The following is a 15,258-nucleotide window of genomic DNA, read 5'->3' as shown; positions in this document are numbered from 1 at the left end:
TAAGCAATTATAGTTTCCAGAAATGATTAAAAAGTTATAAGAAACACTTGAAATGAAAGGAAATAGATTCATACTACATTTTCTGCCATTTTCATTCATGGAGATTACCAGTGGAAAGCTTGGAAATGACCAGAAAACTGATTATATTTACAACTCCGGTTACTTTAGGGAGCGTTTTCAATTCAATTTGCTTTCAACAATTAGGAATTCAGGGTTATACAGCTCATAATTTGTTTAGAAACACTGTAAGTAAAGACTAAATTTTTTATGTTTACAATTGGAGGCCGAATTTCTCTGGCATTTTCTGTGTGAATCAGTTAAAATACTTACTATTCCAGTATATAGTTGTAGGAACACTATCTAATTCTGGTCAAACTCTTCAAATACGCAATTATAGTTTCCAGAAATGATTAAAAACTTGTAAGAAACACTTGAAATAAAAGGAAATAAGTTCTTACTACATTTCCTGCCATTTTCAATCACGGAGGTTACCAGTGGAAAGTTCGGAAATGACCAGAAAACTGATAATATTTACAACTCCAGTGACTTTAGGAAGCGTTTTCACTTGAATTTGCTTTCAAATATTAGGAATTAGGTTTATACAGCTCAAAACTTGTGTAGAAAGACTGTAAGTGTGGACTATACTGTTTATGTTTATAATTGGAGGCCGAATTTCTCTGGCGTTTTCTGTGTGAATAAGTTACAATGCTGACGATTCGAGTATATAGTTGTAGGAACTCTCACTAATTGTGGTAAAACTCTTCAAATAAGCAATTATAGTTTCCAGAAATGATTAAAAAGTTCCAAGAAACACTTGAAATGAAAGGAAATAGATTCATACTACATTTTCTGCCATTTTCATTCATAGAGATTACCAGTGGAAAGCTTGGAAATGACCAGAAAACTGATAATATTTACAACTCCGGTTACTTTAGGGAGCGTTTTCAATTCAATTTGCTTTCAAAAATTAGGAATTCAGGGTTATACAGCTCATAATTTCTTTAGAAACACTGTAAGTAAAGACTATATTGTTTATGTTTACAATTGGAGGCCGTATTTCTCTGGCATTTTCTGTGTGAATCAGTTAAAATACTGACGATTCCAGTATATAGTTGTAGGAACACTCACTAATTCTGGTCAAACTCTTCAAATACGCAATTATAGTTTCCAGAAATGATTAAAAACTTGTAAGAAACACTAGAAATAAAAGGAAATGGGTTCTTACTACATTTCCTGCCGTTTTCAATCACGGAGGATACCAGTGGAAAGTTCAGAAATGACCAGAAAACTGATAATATTTACAACTCCAGCGACTTTAGGAAGCGTTTTCACTTGAATTTGCTTTCAAATATTAGGAATTAGGTTTATACAGCTCAAAACTTGTGTAGAAAGACTGTAAGTGTGGACTATACTGTTTATGTTTATAATTGGAGGCCGAATTTCTCTGGCGTTTTCTGTGTGAATAAGTTACAATGCTGATGATTCCAGTATATAGTTGTAGGAACTCTCACTAATTGTGGTAAAACTCTTCAAATAAGCAATTATAGTTTCCAGAAATGATTAAGAAGTTCTAAGAAACACTTGAAATGAAAGGAAATAGATTCATACTACATTTTCTGCCATTTTCATTCATGGAGATTACCAGTGGAAAGCTTGGAAATGACCAGAAAACTGATAATATTTACAACTCCGGTTACTTTAGGGAGCGTTTTCAATTCAATTCGCTTTCAAAAATTAGGAATTCAGGGTTATACAGCTCATAATTTGTTTAGAAACACTGTAAGTAAAGACTAAATTGTTTATGTTTATAATTGGAGGCCGAATTTCTCCGGCATTTTCTGTGTGAATCAGTTAAAATACTTACCATTCCAGTATATAGTTGTAGGAACACTATCTAATTCTGGTCAAACTCTTCAAATACGCAATTATAGTTTCCAGAAATGATTAAAAACTTGTAAGAAACACTTGAAATAAAAGGAAATAAGTTCTTACTACATTTCCTGCCATTTTCAATCACGGAGGTTACCAGTGGAAAGTTCGGAAATGACCAGAAAACTGATAATATTTACAACTCCGGCTACTTTAGGAAGTGTTTTCACTTGAATTTGCTTTCAAATATTAGGAATTAGGTTTATACAGCTCAAAACTTGTGTATAAAGACTGTAAGTGTGGACTATACTGTTTATGTTTATAATTGGAGGCTGAATTTCTCTGGCGTTTTCTGTGTGAATAAGTTACAATGCTGACGATTCGAGTATATAGTTGTAGGAACTCTCACTAATTGTGGTAAAACTCTTCAAATAAGCAATTATAGTTTCCAGAAATGATTAAAAACTTATAAGAAACACTTGAAATGAAAGGAAATAGATTCATACTACATTTTCTGCCATTTTCATTCATGGAGATTACCAGTGGAAAGCTTGGAAATGACCAGAAAACTGATAATATTTACAACTCCAGTTACTTTAGGGAGCGTTTTCAATTCAATTTGCTTTCAAAAATTAGGAATTCAGGGTAATACAGCTCAAAATTTGTTTAGAAAGACTGTAAGTAAGGACTATACTGTTTATGTTTACAATTGGAGGCCTAATTTCTCTGGCCTTTTCTGTGTGAATCAGTTAAAATGCTGACGATTCCAGTATATAGTTGTAGGAACACTCAATAATTCTGGTCAAACTCTTCAAATACGCAATTATAGTTTCCAGAAATGATTAAAAAGTTGTAAGAAACACTTGAAATGAAAGGAAATATATTCATACTACATTTTCTGCCATTTTCATTCCTGGAGATTACGAGTGGATAGCTTTGAAATGACCAGAAAACTGATAAAATTTACAACTCCGGTTACTTTAGGGAGCATTTTCAATTCAATTTGCTTTCAAAAATTAGGAATTCAGGGTAATACAGCTCAAAATTTGTTTAGAAAGACTGTAAGTAAGGACTATCCTGTTTATGTTTGCAATTAGAGGCCTAATTTCTCTGGCGTTTTCTGTGTGAATAAGTTACAATGCTGACGATTCCAGTAAATAGTTGTAGGAACTCTCACTAATTGTGGTCAAACTCTTCAAATACGCAATTATAGTTTCCAGAAATGATTAAAAACTTGTAAGAAACACTTGAAATAAAAGGAAATAGGTTCTTACTACATTTCCTGCCGTTTTCAATCACGGAGGTTTCCAGTGGAAAGTTCGGAAATGACCAGAAAACTGATAATATTTACAACTCCTGTTATTTTCGGGAGCGTTTTCCATACAATTTGCTTTCAAATATTAGGAATTCAGGGTTACACAGCTCATAATTTGGTTGGAAACACTGTAAGTAAAGACTATACTGTTTATGTTTACAATTGGAGGCCTAATTTCTCTGTCGTGTTCTGTGTGAATCATTTACAATGCTGATGTTTCGAGTATATAGTTGTAGGAACTCTCACTAATTGTGGTAAAACTCTTCAAATAAGCAATTATAGTTTCCCGAAATGATTAGAAACTTGTAAGAAACACTTGAAATGAAAGGAAATAGATTCATAATACGTTTTCTGCCATTTTCATTCATGGAGATTACCAGTGGAAAGCTTGGAAATGACCAGAAAACATAATATTTACAACTCCGGTTACTTTAGGGAGCGTTTTCAATTCAATTTGCTTTCAAAAATTAGGAATTCAGGGTAATACAGCTCAAAATTTGTTTAGAAACACTGTAAGTAAGGACTATGCTGTTTATGTTTACAATGGAAGGCCTAATTTCTCTGGCGTTTTCTGTGTGAATCAGTTAAAATACTGACGATTCCAGTATATAGTTGTAGGAACACTCACTAATTCTGGTCAAACTCTTCAAATACGCAATTATAGTTTCCAGAAATGATTAAAAACTTGTAAGAAACACTAGAAATAAAAGGAAATGGGTTCTTACTACATTTCCTGCCGTTTTCAATCACGGAGGATACCAGTGGAAAGTTCGGAAATGACCAGAAAACTGATAATATTTACAACTCCAGCGACTTTAGGAAGCGTTTTCACTTGAATTTGCTTTCAAATATTAGGAATTAGGTTTATACAGCTCAAAACTTGTGTAGAAAGACTGTAAGTGAGGACTATACTGTTTATGTTTATAATTGGAGGCCGAATTTCTCTCGCGTTTTCTGTGTGAATCAGTTAATATGCTGACGATTCCAGTATATAGTTGTAGGAACACTCTCTAATTCTGGACAAACTCTTCAAATACACAATTATAGTTTCCGGAAATGAATAAAAACTTGTAAGAAACACTTGAAATAAAAGGAAATAGGTCCTTACTACATTTCCTGCCATTTTCAATCACGGAGGTTACCAGTGGAAATTTCGGAAATGACCAGAAAACTGATAATATTTACAACTCCGGCTACTTTAGGAAGCGTTTTCACTTGAATTTGCTTTCAAATATTAGGAATTAGGTTTATACAGCTCAAAACTTGTGTAGAAAGACTGTAAGTGAGGACATTACTGTTTATGTTTGTCATTGGAGGCCGAATTTCTCTGGCGTTTTCTGTGTGAATCAGTTAAAATGCTGATGATTCCTTTATATAGTTGTAGGAACACTCTCTAATTCTGGTCAAACTCTTTAAATACGCAATTATAGTTTCCAGAGATCATTAAAAACCTGTAAGAAACGCTTGAAATAAAAGGAAATAGGTTCTTACTACATTTCCTGCCATTTTCAATCACGGAGGTTACCAGTGGAATGTTCGGAAATGACTCTAAAACTGAAAATATTTAAAACTCCAGCGACATTAGGAAGCGTTTTCACTTAAATTTGCTTTCAAATATTAGGAATTAGGTTTATACAGCTCAAAACTTGTGTAGAAAGACTGTAAGTGAGGACTATACTGTTTATGTTTATAATTGGAGGCCGAATTTCTCTGGCGTTTTCTGTGTGAATAAGTTACAATGCTGACGATTGGACTATATAGTTGTAGGAACTCTCACTAATTGTGGTAAAACTCTTCAAATACGCAATTATAGTTTCCAGAAATGATTAAAAACTTGAAAGAAACACTTGAAATAAAAGGAAATAGATTCATACTACATTTTCTGCCATTTTCATTCATGGAGATTACCAGTGGAAAGCTTGGAAATGACCAGAAAACTGATGATATTTACAACTCCGGTAACTTTAGGGAGCGTTTTCAGTACAATTTGCTTTCAAATGTTAGGAATTCAGGGTTATACAGCTCAAAATTTGTTTAGAAACACTGTAAGTAAGGACGATACTGTTTATGTTTATAATTGGAGGCCGAATTTCTCTCGCGTTTTCTGTGTGAATCAGTTAAAATTCTGACGATTCCAGTATATAGTTGCAGGAACACTCTCTAATTCTGGACAAACTCTTCAAATACACAATTATAGTTTCTGGAAATGATTAAAAACTTGTAAGAAACACTTGAAATAAAAGGAAATAGGTCCTTACTACATTTCCTGCCATTTTCAATCACGGAGGTTACCAGTGGAAAGTTCGGAAATGACCAGAAAACTGATAATATTTACAACTCCGGCTACTTTAGGAAGCGTTTTCACTTGAATTTGCTTTCAAATATTAGGAATTAGGTTTATACATCTCAAAACTTGTGTAGAAAGACTGTAAGTGAGGACTATACTGTTTATGTTTATAATTGGAGGCCGAATTTCTCTGGCGTTTTCTGTGTGAATAAGTTACAATGCTGACGATTGGACTATATAGTTGTAGGAACTCTCACTAATTGTGGTAAAACTCTTCAAATACACAATTATAGTTTCCAGAAATGATTAAAAACTTGAAAGAAACACTTGAAATAAAAGGAAATAGATTCATACTACATTTTCTGCCATTTTCATTCATGGAGATTACCAGTGGAAAGCTTGGAAATGACCAGAAACCTGATAATATTTACAACTCCGGTTACTTTAGGAAGCGTTTTCACTTGAATTTGCTTTCAAATATTAGGAATTAGGTTTATACAGCTCAAAACTTGTGTAGAAAGACTGTAAGTGAGGACTATACTGTTTATGTTTATAATTGGAGGCCGAATTTCTCTCGCGTTTTCTGTGTGAATCAGTTAATATGCTGACGATTCCAGTATATAGTTGTAGGAACACTCTCTAATTCTGGACAAACTCTTCAAATACACAATTATAGTTTCCGGAAATGAATAAAAACTTGTAAGAAACACTTGAAATAAAAGGAAATAGGTCCTTACTACATTTCCTGCCATTTTCAATCACGGAGGTTACCAGTGGAAATTTCGGAAATGACCAGAAAACTGATAATATTTACAACTCCGGCTACTTTAGGAAGCGTTTTCACTTGAATTTGCTTTCAAATATTAGGAATTAGGTTTATACAGCTCAAAACTTGTGTAGAAAGACTGTAAGTGAGGACTATACTGTTTATGTTTGTCATTGGAGGCCGAATTTCTCTGGCGTTTTCTGTGTGAATCAGTTAAAATGCTGATGATTCCTTTATATAGTTGTAGGAACACTCTCTAATTCTGGTCAAACTCTTTAAATACGCAATTATAGTTTCCAGAGATCATTAAAAACCTGTAAGAAACACTTGAAATAAAAGGAAATAGGTTCTTACTACATTTCCTGCCATTTTCAATCACGGAGGTTACCAGTGGAAAGTTCGGAAATGACTCGAAAACTGAAAATATTTACAACTCCAGCGACATTAGGAAGCGTTTTCACTTAAATTTGCTTTCAAATATTAGGAATTAGGTTTATACAGCTCAAAACTTGTGTAGAAAGACTGTAAGTGAGGACTATACTGTTTATGTTTATAATTGGAGGCCGAATTTCTCTTTCGTTTTCTGTGTGAATAAGTTACAATGCTGACGATTGGACTATATAGTTGTAGGAACTCTCACTAATTGTGGTAAAACTCTTCAAATACGCAATTATAGTTTCCAGAAATGATTAAAAACTTGAAAGAAACACTTGAAATAAAAGGAAATAGATTCATACTACATTTTCTGCCATTTTCATTCATGGAGATTACCAGTGGAAAGCTTGGAAATGACCAGAAACCTGATGATATTTACAACTCCGGTTACTTTAGGGAGCGTTTTCAGTACAATTTGCTTTCAAATGTTAGGAATTCAGGGTTATACAGCTCAAAATTTGTTTAGAAACATTGTAAGTAAGGACGATACTGTTTATGTTTATAATTGGAGGCCGAATTTCTCTCGCGTTTTCTGTGTGAATCAGTTAATATGCTGACGATTCCAGTATATAGTTGTAGGAACACTCTCTAATTCTGGACAAACTCTTCAAATACACAATTATAGTTTCCGGAAATGAATAAAAACTTGTAAGAAACACTTGAAATAAAAGGAAATAGGTCCTTACTACATTTCCTGCCATTTTCAATCACGGAGGTTACCAGTGGAAATTTCGGAAATGACCAGAAAACTGATAATATTTACAACTCCGGCTACTTTAGGAAGCGTTTTCACTTGAATTTGCTTTCAAATATTAGGAATTAGGTTTATACAGCTCAAAACTTGTGTAGAAAGACTGTAAGTGAGGACTATACTGTTTATGTTTATAATTGGAGGCCGAATTTCTCTTTCGTTTCCTGTGTGAATAAGTTACAATGCTGATGATTGGACTATATAGTTGTAGGAACTCTCACTAATTGTGGTAAAACTCTTCAAATACGCAATTATAGTTTCCAGAAATGATTAAAAACTTGAAAGAAACACTTGAAATAAAAGGAAATAGATTCATACTACATTTTCTGCCATTTTCATTCATGGAGATTACCAGTGGAAAGCTAGGAAATGACCAGAAACCAGATGATATTTACAACTCCGATTACTTTAGGGAGCGTTTTCAGTACAATTTGCTTTCAAATGTTAGGAATTCAGGGTTATACAGCTCAAAATTTGTTTAGAAACACTGTAAGTAAGGACGATACTGTTTATGTTTATAATTGGAGGCCGAATTTCTCTCGCGTTTTCTGTGTGAATCAGTTAATATGCTGACGATTCCAGTATATAGTTGTAGGAACACTCTCTAATTCTGGACAAACTCTTCAAATACACAATTATAGTTTCTGGAAATGATTAAAAAGTTGTAAGAAACACTTGAAATAAAAGGAAATAGGTCCTTACTACATTTCCTGCCATTTTCAATCACGGAGGTTACCAGTGGAAATTTCGGAAATGACCAGAAAACTGATAATATTTACAACTCCGGCTACTTTAGGAAGCGTTTTCACTTGAATTTGCTTTCAAATATTAGGAATTAGGTTTATACAGCTCAAAACTTGTGTAGAAAGACTGTAAGTGAGGACTATACTGTTTATGTTTATAATTGGAGGCCGAATTTCTCTTTCGTTTCCTGTGTGAATAAGTTACAATGCTGATGATTGGACTATATAGTTGTAGGAACTCTCACTAATTGTGGTAAAACTCTTCAAATACGCAATTATAGTTTCCAGAAATGATTAAAAACTTGAAAGAAACACTTGAAATAAAAGGAAATAGATTCATACTACATTTTCTGCCATTTTCATTCATGGAGATTACCAGTGGAAAGCTTGGAAATGACCAGAAAACTGATGATATTTACAACTCCGATTACTTTAGGGAGCGTTTTCAGTACAATTTGCTTTCAAATGTTAGGAATTCAGGGTTATACAGCTCAAAATTTGTTTAGAAACACTGTAAGTAAGGACGATACTGTTTATGTTTATAATTGGAGGCCGAATTTCTCTCGCGTTTTCTGTGTGAATCAGTTAATATGCTGACGATTCCAGTATATAGTTGTAGGAACACTCTCTAATTCTGGACAAACTCTTCAAATACACAATTATAGTTTCCGGAAATGAATAAAAACTTGTAAGAAACACTTGAAATAAAAGGAAATAGGTCCTTACTACATTTCCTGCCATTTTCAATCACTGAGGTTACCAGTGGAAATTTCGGAAATGACCAGAAAACTGATAATATTTACAACTCCGGCTACTTTAGGAAGCGTTTTCACTTGAATTTGCTTTCAAATATTAGGAATTAGGTTTATACAGCTCAAAACTTGTGTAGAAAGACTGTAAGTGAGGACTATACTGTTTATGTTTATAATTGGAGGCCGAATTTCTCTCGCGTTTTCTGTGTGAATCAGTTAATATGCTGACGATTCCAGTATATAGTTGTAGGAACACTCTCTAATTCTGGACAAACTCTTCAAATACACAATTATAGTTTCCGGAAATGAATAAAAACTTGTAAGAAACACTTGAAATAAAAGGAAATAGGTCCTTACTACATTTCCTGCCATTTTCAATCACGGAGGTTACCAGTGGAAATTTCGGAAATGACCAGAAAACTGATAATATTTACAACTCCGGCTACTTTAGGAAGCGTTTTCACTTGAATTTGCTTTCAAATATTAGGAATTAGGTTTATACAGCTCAAAACTTGTGTAGAAAGACTGTAAGTGAGGACTATACTGTTTATGTTTATAATTGGAGGCCGAATTTCTCTGGCGTTTTCTGTGTGAATAAGTTACAATGCTGACGATTGGACTATATAGTTGTAGGAACTCTCACTAATTGTGGTAAAACTCTTCAAATACACAATTATAGTTTCCAGAAATGATTAAAAACTTGAAAGAAACACTTGAAATAAAAGGAAATAGATTCATACTACATTTTCTGCCATTTTCATTCATGGAGATTACCAGTGGAAAGCTTGGAAATGACCAGAAACCTGATAATATTTACAACTCCGGTTACTTTAGGAAGCGTTTTCACTTGAATTTGCTTTCAAATATTAGGAATTAGGTTTATACAGCTCAAAACTTGTGTAGAAAGACTGTAAGTGAGGACTATACTGTTTATGTTTATAATTGGAGGCCGAATTTCTCTCGCGTTTTCTGTGTGAATCAGTTAATATGCTGACGATTCCAGTATATAGTTGTAGGAACACTCTCTAATTCTGGACAAACTCTTCAAATACACAATTATAGTTTCCGGAAATGAATAAAAACTTGTAAGAAACACTTGAAATAAAAGGAAATAGGTCCTTACTACATTTCCTGCCATTTTCAATCACGGAGGTTACCAGTGGAAATTTCGGAAATGACCAGAAAACTGATAATATTTACAACTCCGGCTACTTTAGGAAGCGTTTTCACTTGAATTTGCTTTCAAATATTAGGAATTAGGTTTATACAGCTCAAAACTTGTGTAGAAAGACTGTAAGTGAGGACTATACTGTTTATGTTTGTCATTGGAGGCCGAATTTCTCTGGCGTTTTCTGTGTGAATCAGTTAAAATGCTGATGATTCCTTTATATAGTTGTAGGAACACTCTCTAATTCTGGTCAAACTCTTTAAATACGCAATTATAGTTTCCAGAGATCATTAAAAACCTGTAAGAAACACTTGAAATAAAAGGAAATAGGTTCTTACTACATTTCCTGCCATTTTCAATCACGGAGGTTACCAGTGGAAAGTTCGGAAATGACTCGAAAACTGAAAATATTTACAACTCCAGCGACATTAGGAAGCGTTTTCACTTAAATTTGCTTTCAAATATTAGGAATTAGGTTTATACAGCTCAAAACTTGTGTAGAAAGACTGTAAGTGAGGACTATACTGTTTATGTTTATAATTGGAGGCCGAATTTCTCTTTCGTTTTCTGTGTGAATAAGTTACAATGCTGACGATTGGACTATATAGTTGTAGGAACTCTCACTAATTGTGGTAAAACTCTTCAAATACGCAATTATAGTTTCCAGAAATGATTAAAAACTTGAAAGAAACACTTGAAATAAAAGGAAATAGATTCATACTACATTTTCTGCCATTTTCATTCATGGAGATTACCAGTGGAAAGCTTGGAAATGACCAGAAACCTGATGATATTTACAACTCCGGTTACTTTAGGGAGCGTTTTCAGTACAATTTGCTTTCAAATGTTAGGAATTCAGGGTTATACAGCTCAAAATTTGTTTAGAAACATTGTAAGTAAGGACGATACTGTTTATGTTTATAATTGGAGGCCGAATTTCTCTCGCGTTTTCTGTGTGAATCAGTTAATATGCTGACGATTCCAGTATATAGTTGTAGGAACACTCTCTAATTCTGGACAAACTCTTCAAATACACAATTATAGTTTCCGGAAATGAATAAAAACTTGTAAGAAACACTTGAAATAAAAGGAAATAGGTCCTTACTACATTTCCTGCCATTTTCAATCACGGAGGTTACCAGTGGAAATTTCGGAAATGACCAGAAAACTGATAATATTTACAACTCCGGCTACTTTAGGAAGCGTTTTCACTTGAATTTGCTTTCAAATATTAGGAATTAGGTTTATACAGCTCAAAACTTGTGTAGAAAGACTGTAAGTGAGGACTATACTGTTTATGTTTATAATTGGAGGCCGAATTTCTCTTTCGTTTCCTGTGTGAATAAGTTACAATGCTGATGATTGGACTATATAGTTGTAGGAACTCTCACTAATTGTGGTAAAACTCTTCAAATACGCAATTATAGTTTCCAGAAATGATTAAAAACTTGAAAGAAACACTTGAAATAAAAGGAAATAGATTCATACTACATTTTCTGCCATTTTCATTCATGGAGATTACCAGTGGAAAGCTAGGAAATGACCAGAAACCTGATGATATTTACAACTCCGATTACTTTAGGGAGCGTTTTCAGTACAATTTGCTTTCAAATGTTAGGAATTCAGGGTTATACAGCTCAAAATTTGTTTAGAAACACTGTAAGTAAGGACGATACTGTTTATGTTTATAATTGGAGGCCGAATTTCTCTCGCGTTTTCTGTGTGAATCAGTTAATATGCTGACGATTCCAGTATATAGTTGTAGGAACACTCTCTAATTCTGGACAAACTCTTCAAATACACAATTATAGTTTCCGGAAATGAATAAAAACTTGTAAGAAACACTTGAAATAAAAGGAAATAGGTCCTTACTACATTTCCTGCCATTTTCAATCACGGAGGTTACCAGTGGAAATTTCGGAAATGACCAGAAAACTGATAATATTTACAACTCCGGCTACTTTAGGAAGCGTTTTCACTTGAATTTGCTTTCAAATATTAGGAATTAGGTTTATACAGCTCAAAACTTGTGTAGAAAGACTGTAAGTGAGGACTATACTGTTTATGTTTATAATTGGAGGCCGAATTTCTCTTTCGTTTCCTGTGTGAATAAGTTACAATGCTGATGATTGGACTATATAGTTGTAGGAACTCTCACTAATTGTGGTAAAACTCTTCAAATACGCAATTATAGTTTCCAGAAATGATTAAAAACTTGAAAGAAACACTTGAAATAAAAGGAAATAGATTCATACTACATTTTCTGCCATTTTCATTCATGGAGATTACCAGTGGAAAGCTTGGAAATGACCAGAAAACTGATGATATTTACAACTCCGATTACTTTAGGGAGCGTTTTCAGTACAATTTGCTTTCAAATGTTAGGAATTCAGGGTTATACAGCTCAAAATTTGTTTAGAAACACTGTAAGTAAGGACGATACTGTTTATGTTTATAATTGGAGGCCGAATTTCTCTCGCGTTTTCTGTGTGAATCAGTTAATATGCTGACGATTCCAGTATATAGTTGTAGGAACACTCTCTAATTCTGGACAAACTCTTCAAATACACAATTATAGTTTCCGGAAATGAATAAAAACTTGTAAGAAACACTTGAAATAAAAGGAAATAGGTCCTTACTACATTTCCTGCCATTTTCAATCACTGAGGTTACCAGTGGAAATTTCGGAAATGACCAGAAAACTGATAATATTTACAACTCCGGCTACTTTAGGAAGCGTTTTCACTTGAATTTGCTTTCAAATATTAGGAATTAGGTTTATACAGCTCAAAACTTGTGTAGAAAGACTGTAAGTGAGGACTATACTGTTTATGTTTATAATTGGAGGCCGAATTTCTCTCGCGTTTTCTGTGTGAATCAGTTAATATGCTGACGATTCCAGTATATAGTTGTAGGAACACTCTCTAATTCTGGACAAACTCTTCAAATACACAATTATAGTTTCCGGAAATGAATAAAAACTTGTAAGAAACACTTGAAATAAAAGGAAATAGGTCCTTACTACATTTCCTGCCATTTTCAATCACGGAGGTTACCAGTGGAAATTTCGGAAATGACCAGAAAACTGATAATATTTACAACTCCGGCTACTTTAGGAAGCGTTTTCACTTGAATTTGCTTTCAAATATTAGGAATTAGGTTTATACAGCTCAAAACTTGTGTAGAAAGACTGTAAGTGAGGACTATACTGTTTATGTTTATAATTGGAGGCCGAATTTCTCTTTCGTTTCCTGTGTGAATAAGTTACAATGCTGATGATTGGACTATATAGTTGTAGGAACTCTCACTAATTGTGGTAAAACTCTTCAAATACGCAATTATAGTTTCCAGAAATGATTAAAAACTTGAAAGAAACACTTGAAATAAAAGGAAATAGATTCATACTACATTTTCTGCCATTTTCATTCATGGAGATTACCAGTGGAAAGCTTGGAAATGACCAGAAACCTGATGATATTTACAACTCCGGTTACTTTAGGGAGCGTTTTCAGTACAATTTGCTTTCAAATGTTAGGAATTCAGGGTTATACAGCTCAAAATTTGTTTAGAAACATTGTAAGTAAGGACGATACTGTTTATGTTTATAATTGGAGGCCGAATTTCTCTCGCGTTTTCTGTGTGAATCAGTTAATATGCTGACGATTCCAGTATATAGTTGTAGGAACACTCTCTAATTCTGGACAAACTCTTCAAATACACAATTATAGTTTCCGGAAATGAATAAAAACTTGTAAGAAACACTTGAAATAAAAGGAAATAGGTCCTTACTACATTTCCTGCCATTTTCAATCACGGAGGTTACCAGTGGAAATTTCGGAAATGACCAGAAAACTGATAATATTTACAACTCCGGCTACTTTAGGAAGCGTTTTCACTTGAATTTGCTTTCAAATATTAGGAATTAGGTTTATACAGCTCAAAACTTGTGTAGAAAGACTGTAAGTGAGGACTATACTGTTTATGTTTGTCATTGGAGGCCGAATTTCTCTGGCGTTTTCTGTGTGAATCAGTTAAAATGCTGATGATTCCTTTATATAGTTGTAGGAACACTCTCTAATTCTGGTCAAACTCTTTAAATACGCAATTATAGTTTCCAGAGATCATTAAAAACCTGTAAGAAACACTTGAAATAAAAGGAAATAGGTTCTTACTACATTTCCTGCCATTTTCAATCACGGAGGTTACCAGTGGAAAGTTCGGAAATGACTCGAAAACTGAAAATATTTACAACTCCAGCGACATTAGGAAGCGTTTTCACTTAAATTTGCTTTCAAATATTAGGAATTAGGTTTATACAGCTCAAAACTTGTGTAGAAAGACTGTAAGTGAGGACTATACTGTTTATGTTTATAATTGGAGGCCGAATTTCTCTTTCGTTTTCTGTGTGAATAAGTTACAATGCTGACGATTGGACTATATAGTTGTAGGAACTCTCACTAATTGTGGTAAAACTCTTCAAATACGCAATTATAGTTTCCAGAAATGATTAAAAACTTGAAAGAAACACTTGAAATAAAAGGAAATAGATTCATACTACATTTTCTGCCATTTTCATTCATGGAGATTACCAGTGGAAAGCTTGGAAATGACCAGAAACCTGATGATATTTACAACTCCGGTTACTTTAGGGAGCGTTTTCAGTACAATTTGCTTTCAAATGTTAGGAATTCAGGGTTATACAGCTCAAAATTTGTTTAGAAACATTGTAAGTAAGGACGATACTGTTTATGTTTATAATTGGAGGCCGAATTTCTCTCGCGTTTTCTGTGTGAATCAGTTAATATGCTGACGATTCCAGTATATAGTTGTAGGAACACTCTCTAATTCTGGACAAACTCTTCAAATACACAATTATAGTTTCCGGAAATGAATAAAAACTTGTAAGAAACACTTGAAATAAAAGGAAATAGGTCCTTACTACATTTCCTGCCATTTTCAATCACGGAGGTTACCAGTGGAAATTTCGGAAATGACCAGAAAACTGATAATATTTACAACTCCGGCTACTTTAGGAAGCGTTTTCACTTGAATTTGCTTTCAAATATTAGGAATTAGGTTTATACAGCTCAAAACTTGTGTAGAAAGACTGTAAGTGAGGACTATACTGTTTATGTTTATAATTGGAGGCCGAATTTCTCTTTCGTTTCCTGT

This window comes from Myotis daubentonii, chromosome X, assembly GCF_963259705.1.
Source record: "Myotis daubentonii chromosome X, mMyoDau2.1, whole genome shotgun sequence".
NCBI classification, from domain to species: Eukaryota; Metazoa; Chordata; class Mammalia; order Chiroptera; family Vespertilionidae; genus Myotis; species Myotis daubentonii.
The sequence above is the reverse complement of the archived record's forward strand: the minus strand, read 5'-3'. Positions refer to the sequence as shown.